Below are 25684 nucleotides of genomic sequence, written 5' to 3'. Positions count from 1 at the left end.
GTAAAAGATAGGCCCTTCGCAGAGGTGCCAGAGCTCGAAGCAAAAACAGAGATGAAAATTATTTTGAGAGGTATGCTTTCATTGTCAACATAACGACCAAGAGTTCCCAATATCTTCCATACTACATACATTATAGGCGGTTCCCAAACAGAAAGGTAAAGATTTTACTCCCCCTCCACCAACATTCACACTCCACGGCTTGTCCGAAACAGCGGGTGCCGTCCAACTATCAACATTCCTGGGGGAGTTTTGTTTAAATTATTTGCGAATTTGTTTTTGATCTTTTGATCATAGGACTGGGAATCCCAGTTACCAGCCATTTTCTCGTGAATGATGAGCGGAGTCCACTCATCGTGAGAATAACCCACCTAGAATGGAAGATACTGACAGCCCCTAGTCGCTACATGAGCGATTTGGGCATACAAAACAGATTATTATTTGAAGGTTTAGAGTTTGGCACATGCAAATTTACTTGGAACGGCGGGTAAATACCGCATATAGGTAGATATGGTGGACACTCATGGAAGAAACTTGGTTCAAGGAATTTGGATGCACAAGCAGTATTCCCGCTTAGTACAGATATTTGGCTAGCAAAGGATTCTAAATAGCAAGCACCACATGTTAGAGGATCCATAAAAATATAACTTCTATACAAATATACCCAAGCATAACTCATTATGTTGTCTTCCTTGTCCAACTTCAACTAATTTGCTCAGGTTTGAAAATAATTAATGGGGCTCACAATCATAGAAGATGTTCAAGATAGTATATTTATATGTGAAATCTCTCTTCCTTCAATATTCTTTCATGAATTGTTCAAGTGACCAATACAATGTTTACTAACCTTCAAAAAAATTACCACCTCTACTTCTTATATGTGAAGGCATTACTCCCCATGGGATAAGCGTACGAAACATATATAATTTCAGATTTATGACATTCAAATCATTCAACTATTTACTCATAGGATATAAGTGAAGCACACGAGTAAATGACAAACTACTCCAAAAAGATATAAGTGAAGATCAATGAGTAGTTAAATAATTATGTAGCTTTGTGAAGACTCTCTCTCATTTAAGAATTTCAGATCTTGGGATATTATTCAAACAGCAAGCAAAACAAAATAAAACGACATTTCAAGGATAGCACTCATCATGTGAAGAAGCAAAAACTTAGGATCAACCGATACTAACCGATAATTGTTGAAGAAGAAAGGTGGGATGCCTACCGGGGCATCCCCAAGCTTAGATGCTTGAGACTTCTTAAAATATTATCTTGGGGTGCCTTGGGCATCCCCAAGCTTGAGATTTTGTGTCTCCTTAATTCCTCTCATATCACGGTTTCCTAAATCTCGAAAGCTTCATCCACACCAAACTCAACAAGAACTCGTGAGATAAGTTAGTATAAACCAATGCAAAACCCTTATCATTTTCTACTGTAACAAATCACTAAAATTATTATTCAACATTGCATACTAAATGCCTCTGCGTATTTAATACTCCTATCCTCAAATAGAATCATTAAACAAGCAAACATATGCAAACAATGCAAACATAACAGCAATCTGCCAAAACAGTACAGTCTGTAAAGAATGCAAGATTCATCATACTTCCCTAACTCCAAACATTTTGAAATTCTACCACACTGTAGAAAATTTATCAGAGCTTATTATGCAAAAAGTTTCAACATTTAATCATATTCTGGCTTTTCTATGGAATTTTTGCAACAACGGTAAACTTTCTATTTTGAAACAGCAACATGTATACTTGCAAAATAAGCATGGTAAAGGATATCCTTGACATTTTTATTGAAAATAGAGATGCAAAACATTATTCTAAATAACATCAAGCAAATAATAACAAAACAAAATGACGCTCCAAGCAAAAAGCATATCATGTGGTGAATAAAAATATAGCTCCAAGTAAAGTTACCTATGAACGAAGACGAAAGAGGGGATGCCATCCGGGGCATCCCCAAGCTAAGGATTTTGGTTGTCCTTGAATATTACCTTGGGGTGCCTTGGGCATCCCCAAGCTTAGGCTCTTGCCACTCCTTATTCCATAGTCCATCGAATCTTTACCCAAAACTTGAAAACTTCACAATACAAAACTTAACAGAAAACTAGTGAGCTTTGTTAAGAAAACAAAACACCACTTCAAGGTACTGTAATGAACTCATTCTTTATTTGTATTGGTGTTAAATCTACTGTATTCCAACTTCTCTATGGTTTAAAAACTACTTTACTAGCCATAGATTCATCAAAATAAGCAAACAACACACGAAAAATAGAATCTGTCAAAAACAGAACAGTCTGTAGTAATTTGTAACTAACGCAAACTTCTGGAACTCAAAAACTTCTACCAAAATAGGAAGACCTGGATAATTTGATTATTGATCTGATGAAATTGGAGTCAGTATTTTATCACGTTCTGGTGATTTTAAACAATTGTTTTCGTGAACAGAAAGTTTCTGGAATTTTCAGCAAGATCAAATAACTATCATCCAAGAAGATCCTATAGGTCTTACTTGGCACAAACACTAATTAAAACATAAAACCACATCTAACCAGAGGATAGATGATTTATTTATTCCTAATCAGACCCAAAAAGAATGAACAAAAATAAAAGTTGGGTTGCCTCCAAACAAGCGCTAACGTTTAACGCCCCTAGCTAGGCATGATGATTTCAATGATGCTCGCATAAAAGATAAGAATTGAAACATAAAGAGAGCATCATGAGGAATATGACTAGCATATTTAAGTCTAACCCACTTCCTATGCGTAGGGATTTTGTGAGCAAATAACTTATGGGAACAATAATCAACTAGCATAGGAAGGCAAAACAAGCATAACTTCAAAACTTTAAGCACATAGAGAGGAAACTTGATATTATTGCAACTCCTACAAGCATATGATCCTCTCTCATAATAATTTTCAGTAGCATCATGAATGAATTCAACAATATAACCAGCACATAAAGCATTATTTTCATGATGCACAAGCATAGAAATTTTACTACTCTCCACATAAGCAAATTTATTCTCATCAATAGTAGTGGGAGCAAACTCAACAAAATAACTATCATGTGATTGAAAATTAAGATCAAGATGACAAGTTTCATGGTTATAATTATTATTTATAGCATACGTATCATCACAATAATCATCATAAATAGGAGGCATGCTTTCATCATAATAAATTTGCTCATCAAAACTTGGGGCACAAAAAATATCATCTTCATCAAACATAGCTTCCCCAAGCTTGTGGCTTTGCATATCATTAGCATCATGGATATTCATAGAATTCATACTAACAACATTGCAATCTTGCTCATCATACAAAGATTTAGTGCCAAACATTCTATAGATTTCTTCTTCTAGCACTTGAGCACAATATTCCTTTCCATCATACTCACGAAAGATATTAAAAAGATGAAGCGTATGTGGCAAACTCAATTCCATTTTTTGTAGTTTTCTTTTATAAACTAAACTAGTGATAAAACAAGAAACTAAAAGATTCGATTGCAAGATCTAAAGATATACCTTCAAGCACTCACCTCCCCGGCAACGGCGCCAGAAAAGAGCTTGGTGTCTACTACGCAACCTTCTTCTTGTAGACGTTGTTGGTCCTCCAAGTGCAGAGGTTTGTAGGACAGTAGCAAATTTTCCTCAAGTGGATGACCTAAGGTTTATCAATCCGTGGGAGGTGTAGGATGAAGATGGTCTCTCTCAAACAACCCTGAAATCAAATAACAAAGAGTCTCTTGTGTCCCCAACACACCCAATACAATGGTAAATTGTATAGGTGCACTAGTTCGGCGAAGAGACGATGATACAACTGCAATACGGATGGTAGATATAGGTTTTTGTAATCTGAAAATATAAAAACAGCAAGGTAACTAGTGATAAAAGTGAGCAAAAACGGTATTGCAATGCTAGGAAACAAGGCCTAGGGTTCATACTTTCACTAGTGCAAGTTCTCTCAACAATAATAACATAATTGGATCATATAACTATCCCTCAACATGCAACAAAGAGTCACTCCAAAGTCACTAATAGCGGAAAACAAACGAAGAGATTATGGTTGGGTACGAAACCACCGCAAAGTTATCCTTTCGGATCGATCTATTCCAGAGTCCGTAATAAAATAACATGAAGCTATTCTTTCCGTTCGATCTATCATAGAGTTCGTACTAGAATAACACCTAAAGACACAAATCAACCAAAACCCTAATGTCACCTAGATACTCCAATGTCACCTCAAGTATCCGTGGGTATGATTATACGATATGCATCACACAATCTCAGATTCATCTATTCAACCCACACAAAGTACTTCAGAGAGTGCCCCAAAGTTTCTACCGGAGAGTCAAGACGAAAACGTGTGCCAACCCCTATGCATAGGTTCATGGGCGTAACCCGCAAGTTGATCACCAAAACATACATCAAGTGGATCACGTGATATCCCATTGTCACCACAGATAAGCACGGCAAGACATACATCAAGTGTTTTCAAATCCTTAAAGACTCAATCCGATAAGATAACTTCAAAGTGAAAACTCAATCCATTACAAGAGAGTAGAGGGGGAGAAACATCATAAGATCCAACTATAATAGCAAAGCTCGCGATACATCAAGATCGTATCACCTCAAGAACATGAGAGAGAGAGATCAAACACATAGCTACTGGTACATACCCTCAGCCCCGAGGGTGAACTACTCCCTCCTCGTAATGGAGAGCGCCGGGATGATGAAGATGGCCACTAGTGAGGGTTCCTCCCTCCGACAGGGTGCCGGAACAGGGTCCCGATTGGTTTTTGGTGGCTACAGAGGCTTGCGGCGGCGGAACTCACGATCTATTCAATTCCCCGATGTTTTTAGGGTATGTGGATATATATAAGTGAAAGAAGTTGGTCAGGGGGCCACGAGGGGCCCATGACAGTGGGGGCGCCCAGGGGGCCTGGCGTGCCTCCCTGCTTCATGTCCACCTCGAAGCTTCCCTGACTTCAACTCCAAGTCTCCTGGATCACGTTCGTTCCAAAAATCACGCTCCCGAAGGTTTCATTACGTTTGGACTCCGTTTGATATTCCTTTTCTGTGAAACACTGAAACAAGGGAAAAACAGAAACTAGCACTGGGCTCTAGGTTAATAGGTTAGTCCCAAAAATAATATAAAAGTGCATAGTGGTGGGCTGGTGGGTTGTGGCCCCCTCGTGGCCCATCTCAGCGTGAAACCGACGCCAAAAAATCCTATAAATACAGAAACCCCCAAAAATAGCCCCAGAACTTGGACTCCGCCGCCGCAAGCCTCTATACCTCCATGATCAAATCTAGAGCCCTTTTATGGCACTCTACCGGAGGGGGAAATCATCATCAGAGGCAATCTTCATCATCCCGGCGATCTCCATGATCAGGAGGGAGTAGTCAACCCTCGGGGATAAGGCTTTGTACTAGTTGCTATGTGTTTGATCGCTCTCTCTCTCTCTCTCGGGTTCTTGAGTCGGCATGATCTTCATGTATCGCGAGCTTTGTTAATATAGTTGGATCATATGGTGTTTTCCCCTCTCTTGTTGGGAATCGTTGCATGGAAAACAAAAAAAAATTATGCACACACAATGATCTATCCATGAAGATGCATAGCAACGAGGGGGAGAGTGTGTCTACGTACCCTCGTAGACCGTAAGCAGAAGCATTTCACAACGCGGTTGATGTAGTTGAACTTGTTCGCGCTTCAACCGATCAAGTACCGAACGCACGTCACCTCCGTGTTCTGCACATGTTTAACTCGGTGATGTCCCTCGCCTCCTTGATCCAGCAAGACGTCGAGGTAGTAGATGAGTTCTGACAGCATGATGGCGTGATGACAGTGATGGTGAAGTGATCTCCTCAGGGCTTCGCCTAAGCACTACGAAAATATGACCGGGGGTGTAAAGGGTGGAGGGTGACGCCACACATGGCTAGGCAATTGTCTGGTGTGTGAAGGCGCCCCCTGATACGTCTCCAATGTATCTATAATTTTTGATCGTTCCATGATATTATATTATCTGTTTTGGATGTTTAATGGGCTTTAATATGCTTCTTTTATATTATTTTTGGGACTAACCTATTAACCGGAGGCCTAGTGCCAGTTGCTGTTTTTTTTGCCTATTTCAGTGTTTGGCAGAAAAGGAATATCAAACCGAATCCAAACGGAATGAAACCTTCGCGAGGATCTTTCTTGGAACAAACGCAATCCAGGAGAATTGGAGTGGAAGTTAGAGACGCAACGAGGCGGCCACGAGGCAGGAGGGCGCACCCATGGGTGTAGGCACGCCCCCCACCCTCGCGGGCCCCTCGTAGCTCCACCGACGTACTTCTTTCTCCTATATATTCCCTTGTACCCTAAAAACATCCAGGAGAGCCACGAAACCACTTTTCCACCGCAGCAACCTTCTGTACCCGTGAGATCTCATTTGGGGCCTTTTCCGGCGATCTGCCGGAGGGGGATTCGACCACGGAGGGCTTCTACATCAACACCATAGCCTCTCCGATGATGTGTGAGTAGTTTACCACAGACCTTCCGGTCCATAGTTATAAGCTAGATGGCTTCTTCTCTCTTTGGTTCTCAATACAAAGTTCTCCTCGATGTTCTTGGATATCTATTTGTTGTAATACTTTTTGCGGTGTGTTTGCCGAGATCCGATGAATTATGGGTTTATGATCAAGATTATCTATGAACAATATTTGGTTCTTCTCTGAATTCTTATATGCATGATTCGATATCTTTCCAAGTCTCTTCGAATTATTAGTTTTGTTTGGCCTACTAGATTGTTCTTTCTTGCAATGGGAGAAGTGCTTAGCTTTGGGTTCAATCTTGCGGTGTCCTTTCCTAGTGACAGTAAGGGCAGCAAGGCACGTATTGTATTGTTGCCATCAAGGATAAAAAGATGGGGTTTACATCATATTGCTTGAGTTTATCCCTTTACGTCATGTCATCTTGCCTAATGCGTTACTCTATTCTGATGAACTTAATACTCTAGATGCATGCTGGATAGCGGTCGATGTGTGGAGTAATAGTAGTAGATGCAGAATCGTTTCGGTCTACTTGACACGGAAGCGATGCCTATATTCATGATCATGCCTAGATATTCTCATAACTATGCGCTTTTCTATCAATTGCTCGGCAGTAATTTGTTCTCCCACCATAATATATGCTATCATGAGAGAAGCCACTAGTGAAACCTATGGCCCCCGGGTCTACTTTACATCATATAAGTTTCCGATCTATAATTCTAGTTTACTATTTATATATTTTGCAAGCTTTATTTTCCAATCTATACAACAAAAATACCCAAAACATTTATCTTATTATCTTTATCAGATCTCACTTTTGCAAGTGGCCGTGAAGGGATTGACAACCCCTTTATCGCGTTGGTTGCAAGGTTCTTGGTTGTTTGTGCAGCTACTAGGTGACTTGCGTGTAGTCTCCTACTGGATTGATACCTTGGTTCTCAAAAACTGAGGGAAATACTTACGCTACTTTGTTGCATCACCCTTTCCTCTTCAAGGGAAAACCAACGCATGCTCAAGAGCTAGCAAGAAGGATTTCTGGCGCCGTTGCCGGGGAGATCTCCGCTCAAGTCAAGACATACCAAGTACTCATCACAAACTCTTATCCCTCACATTACATTATTTGCCATTTGCCTCTCGTTTTCCCCTCCCCCACTTCACATTTGCCTTTTCTTCGCCTTCTTCCCGTATGTCTTTTTTGTTTGTGTTTCCATGTGCCTTCTATTTGCTTGCATCTTTTCTTGCTAAAGATCTATTGATATGGATCCACTTAAAGTGTTCTACTTGGATCCACTTGCCTTAGATGAGCATGCTCATTTTGTGCGTCATCGTTTGTCTGAAAAAGGGAAGCTCTTATGGTATCAAATACATAGTTTGCTATGCTATGCTTGGAATCTTTGTGAAATTTATGATTTTACTTGTTGCTCTAAGAACCCTAAAAAACACCTTCCCTACCTTTGTGTGTTTAATGATAATGAAATCTTATGTTCTCATGCAAAGGGTGTTTATAGTTACTATGATATCGAAAAAATTAAAGAATTTGTCATTTTTAAGGGTGCTCATGAAGTTGCTTCTTTGATTGAAAAGTATGATATTACTCTCTACAAACCTGGAAATTCCGACATACTTAAATATTGCTATGAAAACTATGCTCATAATGCCTATGTTAAGGAATTTATTGAGAGTATGACCGTTGATTTGGAAGAGAATAATGATATGCATGAATCTATAGATAACTATGATTCCAATGATTTGATTGATATATCCCTTGATGAACATGATGCCTGCTATTCTTGTGGCCATGATGCCAATATTTATGAAGATAAATTTGCTATAGTTCCTTTTAGTGTGCTATGCAGATCAAGTTTAACTCCTTTTACTTTCAGGAAATACCCAATGATACATGCTACAACAAACAAAGAGCAAGAAAGGTGCCCCTTTAACGACATAATCATGGCCGTTAGCCCATGCTTGATATAATGGACTAACAACTGCCAAATATATTTGTTACAGGATTTCACCGGGTCCAAATAAACAAAAACCAAGAAAGAGGAAACAGATAGTCCATGGAAATCAGAGCAACAAGTGTGCAAGGTTGGTTCAAAGAAAACAAAATTGTGAAACTGAGTCTGCTTTGAGTACAACAGCTGGCGAACATGCTTTAGAAGCATCAAATTTTGCTAGAGGCTTAACAGATACCGATTTGATTAGAAGAAAGGAGATAAGTAAGTTGCATCGAGCAAATAGAAAAAAGTTACAAGCGATGAAAAAAGGAGGTAAATCTCAGAGCTCTCCAAGTGAGGTTTCAAATTTTAGAAAACCAACATGCATAGGTCCATTCTGCAATGCTATAATGTGGCATCAAGAGAGAAGCAAGCATAACACAAATAAGTCAAGACCAACATTCGGACTTTGTTGCAGGGAAGGCAAAGTCAAACTGCCACCATTAAAAAAACCTCCAGCATACCTTCAACAGCTACTAACATCTAATAAAAAGGGAGAATCATCAAATTACAGAGACAATATCAGGAACTATAATTCAATGTTTGCATTTACTTCGATGGGTGGCCAGGTCGACTACGAGATAAACAAAAAAGGTGGTGCACCATATGTTTTTCGCTTGAATGGCCAAAACTATCATCAAATTGGCACGTTGCTACCTAAAGATAATGGAGATAATGCTCTCAGGCCAAAGTTTGCTCAATTGTACATTTATGATACAGAAAATGAGGTGAGAAACAGAATGTCGGCTTCAACCTCAAAGGAAAGGAAAACACAACTTCATGAAGGCATTGTGTCTGGATTATTGCAGATGCTTGATGATCACAATGAGTTAGTGAAATCATTCTATATGGCAAGGGATAGATACCGAGAGTCCGATCTCGAAAATGTGTGACGCCCGGATAATTAGACTACAGTAATTCCCTGCTAATGATGCCACGTCACCTCTGTCGCTGTAGTTAATCTCGGGTTAGTTCCAAACTGATTCAAATTCAAAATTTAATAAAGGCAAACATCAAAAAATTTCAAAGATACAAAACAAAATTTTCGGGTTGTGCCAATTAATGCATATGAAGAATCCACATTTTTATATAATGTATAAATGCACTGAAATAATTTAAACGGTAGAAAAAACATTATTTAAATGCCTTTGGTATTTTATAAAACACTAAACTATTTTATTTTGGGTTAAAACCTTTTGTGGATGAGGGTAGTTTTGAAACGTTAATTTAGGAGCTATTGCCATATTTTACTAAGTAAAAATAAAGTGGGGCTAAAAATAAAACAGTAAAGAGAAAATAAATAAAAAGAAAAGACTAAACATGATTAAAACAAAAACAGAACAAAGTAAAAGGACCCCCCCTAGCTGGGCATCGGCCCAGCAGGCTACTGGGCCGCCAGGCCGGCCCGACCCCGCCCGCTACTACTCCCCCCCGGCGCCAGAAATCCTAGCCCCTCCCCCCCCACTACCCCCGACCCCCACTCTCTCGCTCGCTCCCCCACTCCCCCCACCCCCCCCCCGATTTCTAGATCGGGGCAAACCACCCCGACCACATCGTCCTTGACGCCGCCGCCGCACATCGTCGCCGCCTCGTCCCGCCACTGCTTCGCCGGAGCCACCCCGTCGCCGGAGCACCTCCTCGTCCTCTTCCCCGTCGGATCGCCCGAGCCCGGAGCCGCTCTACCCCGACGTCGGCACCTCCCCCGAACGGCGCCACCCTCCGCCGCCCTCCCATCGCCGGCGAGACTGCCGCCACCTCCTCGAGCCCACTGCCTTCCCCCTACAGCTCTCATGTGAGGAACCCCCCCTCCTACCCTCCTTTCCCTCCAACTGTATGGCCACCGCCCATTACTCGCGCGCGTGCGTTGGCGCGCACCACGACGCACCGCGCGCCTTCCCCTGCTCTGGACACTAAGGCCCACGCTCACCGTGGCCTCGCCCCGCACCCCGCCGCCTTAGCCGCCTATCCGCGTCGCCGGCACCTGGCCGCGCCGGCCAGGGTCGCCGCCATCCCCGCCTCCCAGCACCCCGGCCACCCACTGGCCGCCGGCGGCCCTCTCGTGCAACCCCGCACCGGCGCCAGGCCCCGCCCCTCTCTGCCGCCCCTCGCCCCTGCAGCAACCGTCGCCGCTTCCTGCTCTGGCCTCTGCTGCTCGCCTCCTCTGTCGACGCGCGCCACTGCCCGCCCCGTGCCGCGCCGTCCGCCGTCGTCGGCCACCGCGAACCCCCCTGCCCTTCGCCGTGCGCTCTTCCCGCGGTGCCTTGTCGGGCGTCAGCAGCGCCCTGTGCCCATTCGCCCGCTAGCGCCGGACCCGTTAAGCCCCCAGGGGCCTATGACAAAGGGGCCCCACCGCCCCAGAACGTTTATTAAATAAAAATAATAAGAAATAGAAATATTAAATAAATAATTAATTAATTAACTAGATTAATTAACTTAATTAATTATGCTTAATTAACCTAATAACTAGTTTTTTTGCGGGGAACCTAATAACTAGTTAACCTAATTAACTACTGTTAATTAGCTAAACAGTCCCTGACACGTGGGACCCACCTGTCAGGTTGACCAGGTCAACGGTCAACGTTGACTGCTGATGTCATGCTGATGCATTAATTAATTTTCGAATTAAAATTAATTTATTAAATCCAAAAATTGTTTAATTTTTTTAAAATTAGTATAAAATAAACTGTAGCTCGGATGAAAATACTTTGTTCATGAAAGTTGCTCAGGGCTACGAGACGAATCCGAATACGTAGTCCATTCGTCCGCCACACGTCTCTAGCATAGCGAACGTGCAACAATCCACCTCCGGTTCATCTGTCCGAAAACGCGAAACACCGGGGATACTTTCCCGAATGTTTCCCCCTTTGCCGATATCACCTACTACCGCGTTAGGGCACATCTAGCACCGCGTTTGTCATGTTATGCTTTGTGATGCTTTGATTGCTCTGTTATTTATTATGTTCCCCCTCCGTTACTTCTTTCCGATAGACCCTGAGACCGATGCCGGTACCCGTGTGATCGACTACATCGACGACGAACCCTTCTTGCCAGAGCAACCAGGCAAGCCCCCCCCCCTTGATCACCAGATATCGCCTATTCTTCTCTTTACTCTTGCATTAGAGTAGTGTAGCATGTTACTGCTTTCCGTTAGTCCTATCCTGATGCATAGCCGTGTCCCTCGGTAAAAAGACGACCCGGAGTTGTACCTTGACCTTATGACAACTAGCACTGGATAATTAATAAAACACACCCTTCCAAGTGCCAGATATAACCCGGTGATCGCTCTCTAACAGGGCGACAAGGAGGGGATCGTCGGGTAAGATTATGCTATGCGATGCTACTTGGTGAACTTACCATCTACTCTCTCCTGCATGCTGCAAGATGGAGGTGGCCTGAAGCGTAGTCTTCGACAGGATTAGCTATCCCCCTCTTATTCTGGCATTCTGCAGTTCAGTCCACCGATATGGCCCTTTACACATATACCCATGCATTTGTAGTGTAGCTCCTTGCTTGCGAGTACTTTGGATGAGTACTCACGGTTGCTTCTCTCCCTCATTTCCCCCTTTCCCTTCTACCTGGTTGTCGCAACGAGATGCCAGAGCCCAGGAGCCAGACGCCACCGTCGACGACAACTCCTACTACACCGGAGGTGCCTACTACTACGTGCAGCCCGCTGACGACGACCAGGAGTAGTTTAGGAGGATCCCAGGCAGGAGGCCTGCGCCTCTTTCGATCTGTATCCCAGTTTGTGCTAGCCTTCTTAAGGCAAACTTGTTTAACTTATGTCTGTACTCAGATATTGTTGCTTCCGCTGAGTCGTCTATGATCGAGCACTTGTATTCGAGCCCTCGAGGCCCCCGGCTTGTATTATGATGCTTGTATGACTTATTTATGTTTTAGAGTTGTGTTGTGATATCTTCCCGTGAGTCCCTGATCTTGATCGTACACGTTTGCGTGCATGATTAGTGTACGATTGAATCGGGGGCGTCACAAGTTGGTATCAGAGCCAACTGCCTGTAGGAATCCCCCTTTCCAACTCCTTGGCCGAAGTTGAGTCTAGTCATTGCGAAACTTTTACTAACATGGTAGTGCAGCTTAACGGGCCCACGTTGCCATTGGGTGGTATTAGGATCTTTTACTCCTCCTCTATACTCTGGGACTCTGATCTCTTTTCTCTTCGGGTTAAAGGTTTTGCTAACTCTAACATTAGGATCTCGTGATCACGTCCACCCGGAGAGCCCCTTATTATAGATGATCGCCTGCTGCACCAGAAGATTCCGAAGATACTCTACGATGTTCTCTCAAGACTTTGTGCCATCGCTTTTGCAATTCCCCTCCATTGATAAACCCCTATGGATAAACACTTACACTTGCCACTCATACAATCATTCCCCATTGATCTTGTTATTATAAGATACCCCGAAATTCTATCTATTGTTCTGAGAATACTTTGTTCCTACTGCCTTGATAATTTCTTGCACTTACCGATTATCCATTCATCCCCAGTTGTTCATGTGATTCACAATATTCTTTGGAATACTATCCTGTTTTCTGAAAATCCTCAGCGACCATATGGTTAATTCCATATTTCTTGTAATCTCCATTGACATCCTCTGTCACTATCAATTCGAGTTTGTAGTAATCTCCATTGACATCCTATGTCACTATCAATTCGAGTTCCTTGATTCAATATGTTGAGGATGCTCGCAATCCTCAATTAGATTCTAGAATTCATCCTTCTGGACCAGACGTCGTTTTAAACATGAGTTGGTTCTCGACCAATCAAATTACTGTCGATTGTACCCCCTAAAGCTTACTCAAGTTATCCATCCTTAATCAGAGCGTTGCTTCTGATTCCTTGATTTGGAAATCATAAATTCCTTTGCATTTAAGCTTCGAATTATTCAGATGATTCCATAACCTGTTGCATTGCATTCTTCCCTCTTCTGGTTGAGTATCGATACTCACATAAGATCCTTTGTTGACCATCAAGTCCCTTGTTGGATTGTTATCAGACAGTTTCTTTGACATTTGATCACCATGTGAGTTCTTTCCCTGATACATAATGCCTTTGGTAAACTGTATCCTCTCCCTTTGTCAACCATGCTCTGCCTTCGAGCTATTGTTCATTACTCCTGAAGCTCGTGGTATATGTTCCTAAGATGCCCCGATGGGTTGAATCAATGCCTTTCCTAATCTGTGTGAACCCAAAAGATTTCACGGGTCATACTCCTCTGGTAATTCACCAGGTAGTTCTTCACCTTCAGTTAATTTTAACAGAGCAGTGAGTGAAAGGTTATGCATTGGAGAAGTGGGAGTCGACCTTGAACTTTGTGTTCATGCCCATAGACACGATGTAGATCTTGTCATGAAAGCTTCTCTTAAAAATAAATTGTCCCCTTGGTATAAGTTCATCTTACATCCGGGATTTGGTCCTTTGCGATTGTGGTTACGACCATATTGTTCTTCTTTGATCCCATTTATCGGACAAGTTGAAGTAATTGTCTTCTGCAAAGCAATATCCCAGTCCAACCTCTACTTTGGATTGTTGTCGAGTATTACCCCTCTGGTATCTCGAGAATATCACGGAACTACATAACTCCTTACGAGTTCTTCATCTACTATTATTCTCACCGATTCCAATTTTTCCTCGGGTTCTGAGTTGTTAGACACTCAAGGACACCGATAACGGAAACGAGTCCGCACTACGATTCAACGAGGATTAGAGATCTTCAATGCTTACAAGTTTAATACTCCATCATGTCTTTCCTATCCTGAACGGATACATCATTATCGTGCTAATTTTAACTGTGCTACCTGGCCCTTCTTCCCGGAGCACAAATTTCGACGGTGAGCTAATCTTACGTCGATCTTCCTCGTCATATCATTTCTCCTTGAACAACAAGATTGATTTCGAGTTGTGTCATACCCTTGGTACCAATAACCTTTCGCTTCATCATTCCTTTGACTTGATGTCATCGTCGACCGATTACATCTTCATGAAATCTCTCAACAATTGTGTCGTGATCATCATCGGCATTCTGAGCTCTTCCAGGATATCAATTGAGTTCATGATGAGAAATACCTCCTTGCCCTCGATGATCTGTGTTATCATCGACCACTTTTTTGACTTCCCTCCAACACAAACTTGATTGAGTTTTGTGTTATACCTTGAGTTCCTTGCTATCCAGCATCTGTTCTTCTTTACCTTGGAGTATTACCGTCTTTTATGTCAAGAATGTGGCAAGAATTTCACCACCTCTTAAAAATTCTTGGTATAGTGATACTTCTCACCATCATCATTCCTTCTTGGTTCCCGTGTTGATTCTAGCCGAGATACCAACAGGTGAACGCTGTTGCTTGGATTCTGTACTTCTAGCAACCATATTGCTTTGAAGTTAATGGTCGACATTTCATTCTTAGACCATTGGTTATCGAATCACCATTCTAACATCGGTCATGCTACCTAAGCCCATATTTCGGGTGCACCTTTCAACCAATGTTTAACTGTGTATGATTTCCTCGAGCATACCTCACTACATCATTTGATCTGACAAATGTTATCTCCTTGTTCACATAAGTGTGAAAATCAATCTTTTGAAAATCGCAATGAATTGTCGCTGAGTCAATCAGCCACCTCCTCACCTCTCCTTGATTTAATGATGAACTCTTGTTTCGAAACTCGCTTCCATAGTTCAATTCCCGAGAATCTTACAATGTCATCTCGACAATTTGTGTCGCACCTTTTCTCCTCGAGCCTCCTGAGTCTGAGTTATCCTGACACCAATCAGATCTAAATCTCGGTCAGATAGGATGGTTGGAACATATTTCCAAGAGTTATAACATTGGTCTTATGTGACCCGGTAAGGTGATGTCGTGCCTAGCACACCTGGCCGGTTGGCCCTATTGTTATAGATTCCTTTTCAGCAAGGTTATCCATTCTTCCATGTGGAAATTGTAAGACTTATTCTACAAGTTATTCCTGATAGATCCTTTGTGTTTCCAAAGTCTGATCTTCACCTGATGACCATGTCAATGCTATCTCGAAGCATGTCTATGGTACTCCAATTTTCAACAAGACCATTTGAAGCCCAATGCTAAATGTTTCCTGCTCAATTATCCAAACACCGCTGTATGGGTAATGTCATGAAATTTCTCTCCCCTACCTAAAGAGTTTTCTACATTATATCCTATCATGGATATCATACTCTGCTTGTCCTTGGGAAGGATATACCCTTGAAATACGTGTTTAAACACATTTTCCTTTCCATTGTTCTGTTTAATCTGATAATCATATTTTCCTTTCCATTGGTTGGTTTAACGTTTCTTGTGATCTATATGATCTAAGCAGTAACATTCTCCTGCTTATGTAAACACCTCGGTGTACAATTCTGTCAGCAAGACCCTGTTACTATTGTTGATGACATTCCGGTAACCACGAATGGACGAGAACTTTTCCTATTGGTCCGCCTCGTTTCGACGAGCAGGAATATGGTCCCCTTCGTCCCTCGCCCTTGGTACCGACGTTGCCGACATAATTGATAGGCTATCCTCTGACATGCCTTGTTATCATGACTGTGCAAAATACCACCGCCCTTTCTACTTTGAACCCACATGGTGGGCCCATAACCCACAGTTCCATAGGATCGAAATCTGACTCTCATGTACACCCCCTGTTTCCTTAGTTATTCCTCGCACGTGACCTCGTATGTAATTCACGAGCCACCTTCCTAGTGACCTATTCTGGTATCAGACGCAATACTTATTTTCGTTGCTCTGGACTCCTTTCGCACTTTGTTTCAGGCATCGAACGATTGCCTGCCCGCTCGAAACTTCCCATGATACCTCCTTACTTTGCTCTCGACATTTTCGTAAGTTTCAATTCGAGAGTTACTTCCGCCACCTTCCTCGATATTATCGACCAGGTAGTCGGCCTTGCAGAGGTCTGTTCTCCCGGAATGCCCACCCTTTATTCTTTCGTAAGTACGATGGAGTTCCTGAAGAAAGGACGCCGACTTCATCATGATGACTTAAAGCAGAGAAATGAAGACGTCAATGTATTGGACCGGCCTCTTCGAGAAGAGCAAGCCAGGATGAGAAGACCCGCTAGTTTCGTTACCAAACCTTCCCCCCTTTCACTACCTCTTGAATCTCGGGACGAGATTTCTTGTAGTGGAGGAGAATTGTGACGCCCGGATAATTAGACTACAGTAATTCCCTGCTAATGATGCCATGTCACCTCTGTCGCTATAGTTAATCTCGGGTTAGTTCAAAACCGATTCAAATTCAAAATTTAATTAAAGGCAAACATAAAAAAAATTCAAAGATACAAAACAAAATGTTCGGGTTGTGCCAATTAATGCATAGATGATTATGATGAAGAATCCACATTTTTATATAATGTATAAATGCACTGAAATGATTTAAACGGTAGCAAAAACATTATTTAAATGCCTTTGGTATTTTATAAAACACTAAACTATTTTATTTTGGGTTAAAACCTTTTGTGGATGAGGGTAGTTTTGAAACGTTAATTTAGGAGCTATTGCCATATTTTACTAAGTAAAAATAAAGTGGGGCTAAAAATAAAACAGTAAAGAGAAAAATAAATAAAACGAAAAGACTAAACATGATTAAAACAAAAACAAAACAAAGTAAAAGGACCCCCCCTAGCTGGGCATCGGCCGAGCAGGCTACTGGGCCGCCAGGCCGGCCCGACTGCGCCCGCTACTACCCCCGGGCGCCAGAAACCCTAGCCCCTCTCCCCCCACTACCCTCGACCCCCACTCTCTCTCGCTCGCTCCCCCACTCCCCCCCCCCCCGATTTCTAGATCGGGGCAAACCACGTCGACCACATCGTCCCTGACGCCGCCACCGCACACCGTCGCCGCCTCGTCCCGCCACTGCTTCGCCGGAGCACCTCCTCGTCCTCTTCCCCGTCGAATCGCCCGAGCCCGGAGCCGCTCTACCCCGACGTAGGCACCTCCCCCGAATGGCGCCGCCCTCCGCCGCCACCCGTCGCCGGCGAGACTGCCGCCACCTCCTCGAGCCAACTGCCTTCCCCCTACAGCTCTCATGTGAGGAACCCCCCCTCCTACCCTCCTTTCCCTCCAACTGTATGGCCACCGCCCATCACTCGCGCGCGTGCACCGGCGCGCACTACGATGCACCGCGCCCCCCTGCTCTGGACACTAAGGCCCACGCTCACCGTGGCCTCGCCCCGCAACCCGCCGCCTTAGCCGCCTATCCGCGTCGCCGGCACCTGGCCGCGCCGGCCAGGGTCGCCGCCATCCCCACCTCCCAGCACCTCGGCCACCCACTGGCCGCCGGCGGCCCTCTCGTGCAACACCGCACCGGCGCCAGGCCGCGCCCCTCTCTGCCGCCCCTCGCCCCTGCAGCAACCGTCGCCGCTTCCTGCTATGGCCGCTGCTGCTCCCCTCCACTGTCGACGCGCGCCACTGCCCGCCCCGTGCCACGCCGTCCACCGTCGTCGGCCACCGCGAACCCCCCTGCCCTTCGTCGTGCGCTCTTCCCGCGGTGCCTTGTCGGGCGCCAGCAGCGCCCTGTGCCCATTCGCCCGCTAGCGCCGGACCCGTTAAGCCCCCAGGGGCCTATGACAAAGGGGCCCCACCGCCCCAGAACGTTTATTAAATAAAAATAATAAGAAATAGAAATATTAAATAATTAATTAATTAACTAGATTAATTAACTTAATTAATTATGCTTAATTAACCTAATAACTAGTTAACCTAATTAACTACTGTTAATTAGCTAAATAGTCCCTGACAGGTGGGACCCATCTGTCAGGTTGGCCAGGCAACGGTCAACGTTGACTGCTGATGTCATGCTGACATCATGCTGATGCATTAATTAATTTTCGAATTAAATTAATTTATTAAATCCAAAAATTGTTTAAATCTTTTAAAATTAGTATAAAATAAACCGTAGCTCGGATGAAAATACTTTGTTCATGAAAGTTGCTCAGGGCTACGAGACGAATCCGAATACGTAGTCCATTCGTCCGCCACACGTCTCTAGCATAGCGAACGTGCAACAATCCACCTCCAGTTCATCTGTTCGAAAACGCGAAACACCGGGGATACTTTCCCGGATGTTTCCCCCTTTACCGATATCACCTACTACCGCGTTAGGGCACATCTAGCACCGCGTTTGTCATGTTATGCTTTGTGATGCTTTGATTGCTCTGTTATTTATTATGTTCCCCCTCCGTTACTTCTTTCCGGTAGACCCTGAGACCGATGCCGGTACCCGTGTGATCGACTACATCAACGACGAACCCTTCTTGCCAGAGCAACCAGGCAAGCCCCCCCCCCCCCTTGATCACCAGATATCGCCTATTCTTCTCTTTACTCTTGCATTAGAGTAGTGTAGCATGTTACTGCTTTCCGTTAGTCCTATCCTGATGCATAGCCGTGTCCCTCGGTAAAAGGACGACCCGGAGTTGTACCTTGACCTTATGACAACTAGCACTGGATACTTAATAAAACACACCCTTCCAAGTGCCAGATATAACCCGGTGATCGCTCTCTAATAGGGCGACAAGGAGGGGATCGTCGGGTAAGATTATGCTATGCGATGCTACTTGGTGAACTTACCATCTACTCTCTCCTGCATGCTGCAAGATGGAGGTGGCCTGAAGCGTAGTCTTCGACAGGATTAGCTATCCCCCTCTTATTCTGGCATTCTGCAGTTCAGTCCACCGATATGGCCCTTTACACATATACCCATGCATTTGTAGTGTAGCTCCTTGCTTGCGAGTACTTTGGATGAGTACTCACGGTTGCTTCTCTCCCTCATTTCCCCCTTTCCCTTCTACCTGGTTGTCGCAACGAGATGCCAGAGCCCAGGAGCCAGACGCCACCGTCGACGACAACTCCTACTACACCGGAGGTGCCTACTACTACGTGCAGCCCGCTGACGACGACCAGGAGTAGTTTAGGAGGATCCCAGGCAAGAGGCCTGCGCCTCTTTCGATCTGTATCCCAGTTTGTGCTAGCCTTCTTAAGGCAAACTTGTTTAACTTATGTTTGTACTCAGATATTGTTGCTTCCGCTGACTCGTCTATGATCGAGCACTTGTATTCGAGCCCTCGAGGCCCCCGGCTTGTATTATGATGCTTGTATGACTTATTTATGTTTTAGAGTTGTGTTGTGATATCTTCCCGTGAGTCCCTGATCTTGATCGTACACGTTTGCGTGCATGATTAGTGTACGATTGAATCGGGGGCGTCACAAAATGTTAGGTTGCGATTAATTGGTACAAGATCCAGTGATGGAAGACAATACAACCTACCAACTGCATCTGAAATAGCTGCACTCATTGTTGGGGAACAGACAGGAGAAAATGTTGAACGTGATATAATTGTAGAAAACAAAGACAAACAACTCCAGCGAATTTCAGAACTGCATCCAAGTTTTATGTCTATGCAATACCCGTTGTTATTCCGATGCGGAGAAGATGGATTCAGACCGGAAATAAAATTAGAAAAAACAAAAGGTGTCGAAGGAAAGAGAAAGTATGTTACCATGATGGAGTATTATGCATATCGCATACAGCAGCGACTGAACCAGTCAGTAGTCTTGCAAACGAGTGGAAAATTGTTCCTTCAGTTCATCGTAGACGCAGCAACATGCATTGAGCAATGGAGGCTGAATTGGTACAGGATGCATCAAGGGACGCTTAGAACAGAGTTATATAGCGTTCTGCAAGACTCAATTGATAATGGTGATACCAGAATTGATCAAGTAGGTAAAAGAATTATACTACCTTCATCATATAATGGAAGTCCGAGGAATAAACAGCAGTACTGCCAGGATGCAATGGCCATATGTCGGTGGGCTAGATATCCAGATATGTTTATCACTTTCACATGCAATCCCAAAGTGGACAGAAATACAGACCATGTTGGACTTCATACCAGGACAAAAACCAGAAGATCGTCTAGACATTGTCAATAGAGTATTCCTTATAAAGCTGAATGAACTAATAGAAGACATATACAAAAAGAAGCGGTTTGGAAAAGCAATAGCAAGTAAGTCAACAAAGTTTCGGCCAATTCATACATATCATCACAACTAAGTTTGTTATGTACCTTATATTCACATACCTCTATAAATTACTACGCAAACTTAAAACATGACTAATGAAATTATAATGTTTTTTTGCAGTTGTCTACACCAGCGAGTTCCAGAAAAGAGGTCTACCTCATGCACATATACTATTATTTTTGGATCCAGATGACAGGGATCCTAGCCCCCAAAATATTGACCAGATCATATCAGCAGAGGTGCCAGACAAGGATGTTGATCCAGAAGGTTACATGGCAGTTGAAAATTTCATGATGCATGGACCATGTGGCCAGGCATGCCACAAGTCACCATGCATGATCAATGGGAAGTGCTCAAAACATTTCCCTAAGATGTTCTGTGAGGAAACAAGCATCGGTGAAGAAGGATTCCCAATATACAGAAGAAGAAATAATGCCAGGATAGTAGAAAAAAGTGGAGTACAGCTAGATAGCAGATATGTTGTTCCATACAACAGGGACCTAATAGTCAAGTACCAGGCCCATATAAACGTGGAATGGTGTAATAAATCAAGATCCATAAAGTATTTCTCAAGTACATCCACAAACGACAGGATAGAGCAACTGTAATTTTGGGTGCAGGAAATAACTATGATGAGATACAAATGTACCTTGATGCACGATACCTATCTGCAGGTGAGCATCTTGGCGTATGTTTGGATTTGAACTTCAGCACCGGCAGCCTTCTGTACAGAGACTGCAATTCCACCTTTAAGATGAGCAAATGGTCGTGTTCCCGGACTCAACTGATATCAAGAAAATTGTACATAGACCTGGCATAGAGGAAACAATTTTCAGCGAATGGATGACCGCTAATCAATTGTATGCGGAGGCCCGTAATCTAACATATGCAGAATTCCCCACTAAGTGGACGTGGCATGCAAAGGAGAAAAGATGGAAACCAAGGAAAGGCGGGAAACGGTCTATTGGGAGGATCTACTATGCCCATCCAGCAAGTGGTGAGAAATATTACCTGAGGATTCTGCTAAATACTGTCAAAGGTTGTAAATCATATGAGGACATCAGAAAAGTAAATGGTATTGTTCACCCAACCTATAAATCAGCATGTTATGCCCTTGGATTACTCAATGATGACCAAGAGTGGGATGATTGTATTAAGGAAGCATCGCATTGGGCTTCTGCACAACAAATGCGACAACTTTTCTGCACAATACTCATTTTTTGTGAGGTCACAGATCCAGGGAAACTATGGGAATCTACATGGGAATTACTATCAGAGGATATACAACGACGTCAAAGGAAAATCTTGAACTTCGATGAACTACAGCTTAGTCTTGAACAAATAAAAAATCTCACACTTCTAGAGATAGAGATGTTGCTAAGGAGAGGTGGAAAGTCACTAAAAGATTATGAAGGAATTCCATTACCAGATAGCAACTCACTACAAGGTCTACAAAATAGGTTGGTAAGTGAAGAGCTTAACTATGACAGACAGTCTCTACAAATAGAGAAAGTGGCACTACTTGCAAAGTTAAATCTAGAACAGAAACGAGCTTTTGATGCAATACTACAATCTGTAAATAGCAAACTACACAAACTGATATTTGTCAATGGATATGGTGGAACAGGAAAAACATTTCTGTGGAAGGCAATCACGACATCACTACGATCTGAAGGAAAAATAGTTTTAGCAGTAGCATCCAGTGCAATAGCAGCACTTCTTATACCTGGGGGAAGAACTGCACATTCAAGATTTCACATCCGACTCAACATCAATAATGAGTCCACATGTGACATCAAGCAAGGATCCTATCTTGCAGACCTGCTAAAGAAAACATCCTTAATTATATGGGATGAAGCACCTATGGCGAACAAACATTGGTTCGAAGCATTGGACAAGAGCTTGAGAGACATCCTAAGGTTCACAAATGCAAGTAGTGCAGATAAACCATTTGGAGGGATGACGGTAGTGATGGGACGTGACTTCAGACAAATCCTGCCAGTAATACCGAAAGGGCGAAGATCTCATATTGTAGATGCATCCTTAAAACATTCCTACTTATGGAACCACTTTGAGGAATTCCAGCTCACTCAGAACATGCGCGTTTCTGCACTAACAGATACTCCAAAAGAACAAAAGAAGACCGCAGATTTTGCGGACTGGGTAAATATTGGAGATGGATTAGTTGGAAATAAAGAAGAAGAGGCATGGGTACATATACCGGAGGAATTACTACTGCAGAAAGGAGAGAACCAATTAGAAACTATCATCAACAACACCTATCCAAACCTATGGAAAAACTACATGAACCGAACATACTTAGAAGAGAGAGCCATCTTATGTCCAAGAAATGAGATGGTCGATGAGGTAAATTCTTACATCATGGGTAGAATAGAAGGTGAAGAGGTAACCTATCGAAGCTCAGATACAGTGTGCAAAGCAATGTCAAATTCAGAAGATGGAGACCATTTGTACCCAACAGAATTCCTAAATAGCTTGAAGTGCCCTGGAATACCAGACCACGAAATACGGCTGAAAGTTGGACTGCCGGTTATGCTGCTATGGAATATCAACCAAAGAGAGGGCTTATGCAATGGTACGAGACTAACTATAACACAGCTAGGCAAATGGTTCATAGAAGCTCAGATAATAACAGGGACAAACATTGGAAACAAGGTATATATTCCAAGGATTATTATGTCACCAAGTGACTCAAAATGGCCGTTTGTGTTGAAAAGGAGCCAGTACCCAATATCAGTTTGTTTTGCAATGACAATAAATAAGAGTCAAGGGCAGTCGCTAAAACATGTGGGGCTATATTTACCAAAGCAGGTGTTCACACAGGGCCAACTCTATGTAGCGGTATCAAGAGTCACAAGTAGAGATGGACTTAAAGTTTTAATTTCAGATGAAGAATCTAAGGAAAATAATTCGGCAAAAAATATTGGGTACAAGGAGATCCTTTAGTCAAGAGACCTTAGAATATTTCTATTTTACTCTATGTAACCTTCTTCAAAAGGAACTTCATACGGATTTCAGATGAATCAGGTATTTCTGCGGACACACATGACTATGTTTGCAAATTTGAAATAGCACTAAAACAATCTGTGGTCTGTCCATTGCATAATCAGTATTAAAAAAAGAACTAGATGAATCATGAATGTGTACCTTCAGTTTACTAAGTATCCGCAGTTTGGATCTCACGACTCATGCCCTGATCTGTCTCATAGCTCTGACATGACCATAATATAATTGAATGTACATCTGTCAATACAAAATAAAAGATCCATCAACATCTCTTCATTGAGCATGATCGAGCACAAAGTGGCAAGATTTTCGTGTTTCTATGTAAATATACTTGGATGATTTCGTTAATGATGATTCAGGTCGTACATCCGACCAAGCAAGGGCTAGATTTGATTATTATTTTCATAATATGCCAAGATCAATTCTGTCAATGGCAATCTGTGTGGTGTCATTAAGCATGGAGCGGTTGGATCTTCCACGTTATATGCCTAAATGGTGACGAATGTGGTCTGCTCTACAGGTATGACGGGGAACACATATTACAGGTTAGATCCTACAAATTCAAACAATTTAGCTCAGGCAGAAAAAACACAAAATAAGCTAACACAGGTGTATCGGTTCAGCTAAAACAGTCTCCTTGACGACTCCTCTACCACCCATCTCTACACCACACATACATCACCTCACTGCACATCTACACAGACCCAAAAGGGAAATAAGGCATCCCTCAAAGCAAGTTTCCAATTCTTAAGACAATACATACACAAAATCAAATGATTTAACCACGCACCTGATGTATCCCATAGTGGTTGCTTTGTAAGATTTATCGCTAAGAAATTGAAGGAGTGAGCACAAAATATATGACCGGTGGCTGGATCGAAGGCTTCATTTTGGGGGAACGGCGAGTGGGGAGAGGGAGGGCAGTCGGCGCTGGGCGTGGGATTGGAACTAGCGGCGACTGGGCTACGCACCCCGGCAGATTCCTGGATCAATCTTTGCCATGGCTGAAGATGTCCATTTTTGGGAGATAAGGGAAGAAATGGCAGGAGGAAGAAAGTATAGCACGCAATCGACTCAAGATTATTCGGCAACCTTTGCCTTTCTTTATTTACTGGACACATGGGTTGAAGTATAGCAGGATTATAATACGCTACCTATATATTTCTTTAACTATCTGCTACACCGCACACGTGAGCCCCAAGAGTATGGATAGCACAAGCATGTGCATATTCACGTTGCACACAAATATCAGATGTACAGTGAACGACTAAGAAGAATAACATGAAAATAAAAAAAATGTTATATTAAACATTAAAAAAATGTACTCGCACTAAAAAATATATTTTCAAAATTGGAGTTAGAAAGCTCTAATTTTGTTGATTTAAGTAATTATAAATAGCTGACATGTTAAATATGCAAGAAAAATAAACATCACTATTTACGTGCTTATTAACTATAATAAATAATAATTGCTTTCCCTTATGTCTATATCTTTTATGTTGGCCTTGGCCCTATAAGAACGTGGAAAAAAGCTTCACAAACAAACATCAAATAGAAATACCATAAATAATGTTTTCCGAGTATCATGCGCGAATCAGTAAAATCTAATACAGACAAAAGTCGTATACATATTTCCATTGCAAATATAATAAGATTTCAATCATAAAATCTTTAATAAAAAATTCAATTTTAATCTTAAAAGACGATAACAACAAAAACCTCGAGTAAGAAAGAACAAAAAGTCTAAAGAATTCATCTCAGATAAGTTATCTACAAGAACTACAAAATAATATTGTTTGAAAGCACTATTTATTACCAAGTGACAAAATTGAATACTCGCCTATATATGCTCCTGATCGTACCTGATTTTACTAAATTTTAGATGTCAAGGTGTTCCCTTTTTACAAATATACATGATCATATAAGATATCATTAATATATCAAACCAGCCTCAATTCGATAGATATACTGCCTTACTATTGTCAGTGGCACCGTGTGCATTCTACCTTTTCTTGGAAATTATTCATAATATACTCACGT

The 25684-nt window shown here is 42.6% G+C and overlaps 1 long non-coding RNA gene across 3 annotated transcripts; it reads right to left on the bottom strand.

Moving 5' to 3' along the window:
• Positions 1–9074: 9074 nt before the first annotated feature.
• LOC141041649 (uncharacterized) lies at positions 9075–24723 on the bottom strand. 3 transcript variants are annotated; one of them, XR_012202503.1, is made up of 7 exons: positions 24435–24723; positions 23786–23881; positions 21267–21428; positions 20774–20993; positions 20337–20510; positions 20095–20218; positions 9075–9500 (listed from the first exon to the last, which is right to left on the bottom strand). It is a non-coding gene; the product is annotated as an uncharacterized lncRNA (long non-coding RNA). The 3 variants fall into 3 exon arrangements; XR_012202505.1 differs by lacking the exon at positions 9075–9500 and adding an exon at positions 22344–22441 and having other exon boundaries at positions 19892–20218; positions 20337–20479; XR_012202504.1 differs by lacking the exons at positions 9075–9500; positions 20095–20218; positions 20337–20510 and adding an exon at positions 22344–22438 and having other exon boundaries at positions 20583–20993.
• Between the last annotated feature and the right edge of the window lie 961 nt (positions 24724–25684).

This window comes from Aegilops tauschii, chromosome 2 (assembly GCF_002575655.3).
Source record: "Aegilops tauschii subsp. strangulata cultivar AL8/78 chromosome 2, Aet v6.0, whole genome shotgun sequence".
Classification (NCBI taxonomy): Eukaryota; Viridiplantae; Streptophyta; class Magnoliopsida; order Poales; family Poaceae; genus Aegilops; species Aegilops tauschii.
Note: the sequence above shows the minus strand (reverse complement) of the source record. Positions and strands in the feature narration are given on the sequence as shown.